Source organism: Penaeus japonicus, unplaced genomic scaffold (genome assembly GCF_977035675.1).
Source record: "Penaeus japonicus unplaced genomic scaffold, GWHDUDI00000001_assembly GWHDUDI00000019, whole genome shotgun sequence".
Taxonomy (NCBI): Eukaryota; Metazoa; Arthropoda; class Malacostraca; order Decapoda; family Penaeidae; genus Penaeus; species Penaeus japonicus.
In genome coordinates, this window is record NW_028234421.1 from 33883398 (window position 1) to 33887326 (window position 3929).

Sequence of the window (3929 nt, forward strand, 5' to 3'; positions counted from 1 at the left end):
TTGATATTGAGGTGAGAGATGTAAATTGTTGAGCTAGTTTGTTAGTAGACTGGGTGGGATGTATGTGATGTATGTGATATCTTGTTAATTTGGGATAATACCAAGTCCCTAATGTGAATTTGACGGACATTGGGGGGGGGTGGGGTTAGAGAGAGTTGCAGAGTGGGTGAGAGATAGAGTGTGTGTGGGGTGAGATGTGTGTTAGTGAGATGTGATTGTGAGAGTGATGGAGAGTGATGTCACTCATCACTGGGGTTTAAAGATGCTGTGAGGGAGGGTCTGGAGAGTGGGTGAGTTTGGGAGAGAGGAGTGTGATTTAGTAGAGAGTGAGTGTGAGTGAGGTAGAGAGTGATGTTTTAGTGAGAGAGACAGATGTGAGGTGAGGCGAGGGTGGTTTGTGTGTGTGGGAGAGATAGTATTTGAGATTCGTTATGAAAGTATTGTGAGAGGAGCTGTTAGTAGTGAGTGTTACAGAGGTATGAGTGTGTTCGTGAGAGAGTTATGAGAGAGAGAGAAATGTTGCTTGACATAGGGTGTTAGATTGTTAATTGTGATGAGAGATTGAGAGCTTAGTGTCGAGGTTGAGATGGATGTATGTAGATAGGGATGTAGAGATTGATAGTAGATAGACTATTTATAGAGAGAGAGTGAGAGTGTGTTAGAGGTGGTGGGAAGGCTCCCGGTGATAGTTAGTGTGAAGTATTTTGTGTGAGTGTGAGAGTGTGTGAGAGTGTGATGTGGTCGAGTGTGTGTGTGTGTGGGGAGTGTGATTGAGTGTGCAGTTGTGTAGTGTGTGACTAGTGTGTGAGAGTGGGTGAGTTGACGAGTGGATTAGAGTGTAGTGTGTGTGAGTGATGTGTGTGAGTGTGAGATGTGTGTGAGACAGTGGGTGGATTGGGGTCAAAGTGGGTCTGAGGTGTGTGTGTAAGTAGTGTGTGTGAGAGATTTGAGGTGTGTGTGTGTGTGGTGGAGTGAGGAGAGGGGTTAATTGTGTGTTTGATTGTGGGTGAGTGTTGTGTGTGTGTGAGATGAGTTTGTTAGAGCTGAGTGTTGTGTAGAGTGGGTGTGTGTGAGGTGGGTGTGCGTGCGTGGAGAGCGTTCGAGAGAGAGTGGAGTGTGTTAGTGTTATGTCATTAGGGAGTGGGTGTGTGGAGTGTGAGAGTGTTTTGTGAGTGTGTTGTGAGTGCGAGTCGTGTATGTGTGTGTTGGGTTTTTGTGTGTGTGTGTGTGAGAGAGGAGGGAGTAGGTAGAGTGGGTAGCGTGGTGCGACGAGTGAGTGAGAGTGGTGTGTGAGTGTTGTGAGTGTATGTTGAGAGGTTGGAGAGGTGCGTGTGTTGTGTGTGTGTGTGATTGAGTGGTGAGTGGTGAGAGTCGTGTATGTGTGTGAGTGTGTGTGATTGTGTGTGAGAGTTAGTGTGTGTGAGAGTGTGTGTGTGGGTGTGTGTTTCTATGTGTGTGTGTGAGATTGGTGTGTGGTGTGTGTGTGTGTGTGGAGTGTGTGTGATGGGTGTGTGTGTGTGTGTGTGTGTCGTGGGTGTGTGTGTGTCTTGTCTGGTGTGATGTTGAGCGGTGATGTTGGGTGGTGTGGTATGTGTGAGGTGATTGTCGTGTGTGTAGAGTCTGTGTGTGTTTGGGGTGGGTGGGTGGGTGGGTGGGTGGGTCGCTCGTGTGTGTGGGAGTGTTGTGTGTGTGTGTGTGTGAGTGTGAGTGTGTGGGCTGGGGGTGTGTAGTGTGTGTTTGTGTGTGTAAGGAGTGTGAGTGGTGTGTGTGTGAGTGATGTGTGCTGTGAGTGAGTGTGTGTTATGTGTGTGTGTCGTGTGTGTGTCGTGGTTGGGTGGTACTATGTGTTCTCTGTAGTTATGTTGTTGTGTGTGAGAGTGTGGGTGTGTGTGTGTGTGTGTGTGTGTGTGTGTTGGTGGTGTCGTGTAGTGTGTGGTGTGTGTGTGTGTGTGTGAGTGTGTGAGTGTGTGTGCTTAACTCTGTATGTGTTTGATTGTGTGTATGAGGGAGTGTTTTTTTGTGTGTGTGTGTGTGTTGTGACGAGTGTGTGAGTGAGGAGTGAGTTGGTGTTAGTGTGTATATTGGGGTGGTGTGGCGTGAGTTTGAGTGTGTGTTTGTTTGTGATTGTGTGGAGTGTGTGTGTTTGGTGTGTGTGTGTGTTTTGTTTGTCTGTGTGTGTGATTATGTGTGTGTGTGAGTGTGAGTGTGTGTGAGTGTGCTTTGTGTGAGTGAGTGAGAATGTGGGTGTGAGTGATTGTTTAGTATGGTGTGTGTGGGTGTGTGGTGTTGCTGATTGTGAGTGTGAAGTTTAGTGTTGTGTTGTGTGAGGGTGTGGTGTGTGTGAGTTGTGAGTGTGTGTGTGTGTGTATGTGTTTGTGTGGTTCTGTGAGGTGTGTGTGTTTGTGTGTGTGTGAGATAGTGTGCTTGATTGTGTTTAGTGTGAGTGTGTGTATGTGTGAGAGGGTGTGTGTCGTGTGGGTGTGAGTGATAGAGTGAGAGCGCTGAGTGCGTTCGTGAAGTTGAGAGCGCGAGTGTGTTTGTGTGTGTGTGTGTAGTGAGTGACAGTAATATGGAGTGAGGGTGAGTGTGTGTGTTGTGTGTTCGAGTGAGTGAGTGTGTGTGGGTGAGATGTGGGTGCGTATGAATGGCATGAAGAGCTGCGTGCAGTTGCGTGTGGTTTGTGTGTGAGCTGTAAATATGTAATCAGTGTGAGTGGTGAGAATGGAGAGTGAGTGTCTCGTGTTTGTAGGTGTGAGTGAGTTTGTAGGTGTGAGAGAGTGAGAGCGCGTGTGTCTGTGTGTGTTTGTGGTGTGTGTGAGTCGAGATCAGTGTATGATTGTGGTGAGTGTGTTGGAGTGTGTGTGAGTGCGTGCAGCACTGAGATTGATGGTGAGTGAGAGTGTAATTGTGTGAGTGAGTGGTGGTGTGAGTAGAGAGTGTGAGTGTAGTGTGAGTTATGGCTGTATAGTGAGAGGACTTTGTGGTGTGAGTGAGATGTGTGTTTGATTGTGTGTGTGTTTGTGTGTGAGAGTTGTGGGGGAGTGTGACGTGAGAGTGTTTGTGTGTTAAGTGTATAGAGAGAGTTGTTGAGGACGAAGCAGAGATATAAGAGAGAGATGATTGTGATAGATGTGTGATTGCTGGGATGTGGGGGAGTGATTTACAGTGTTTTCGTGATTTTGCATAGAGATTGTTCTAGAGAGTGAGATATAGTTATTTGTGATATATATGGCTGTGGGGGGGTTGGGGGGTTGTGTGAGATAATATAGATAGTTAGCTAGGAGTTAGATTGAGAGTGACGGTTATATATAGAGTAGAGTTAGAGTTATATAGATAGATACTATTTAGTTGAACTGGGATTGTATGGATTGTATGTAGGGTTAGATGTTAAGTTGGGTATACTCGTCCCGATGTTTGTGAGACAGCGTCAGTTGGTGAGTGTGGTGATAGATATATAGGGAGTTATGTTTTTAGGTAGAGAAGAGTTGATAGAGATACATCGTATTTTATATTTTTATAGTTTTATTGATTGAGTGATTTGAGAGATATATAGATATATACTATATTGTATTCTATGTAGTTGTTTGGACAGAGATTAGGTTAGAGATGTATATCGGGGGGTGTGGATTAGTAAGTCAGTCGTAGTGAGAGTGTGATAGTGAGAGATTGGATTTTAGATATTTTGTTTCTAGTTGAGAGAGTTGGTCTGTGGGGGGGGGGTGTTGAGAGTTACGTGAGTGTGAAATGTAGAGTGATGTAGAGTGTTTCGACACCGAGATAGTGATGAGTAGAGATAGTGTGAGAGAGAGTGACGATGGAGATATTGGGTGGGAGGGACGGGTTGGTGGTTGGGTTATTTGTTTAGGGGGAGTTTACTCGACCAGTAGGATAGACAGCCGGACGTTGGTGTGGGGGGTGTTAGAGAGCTG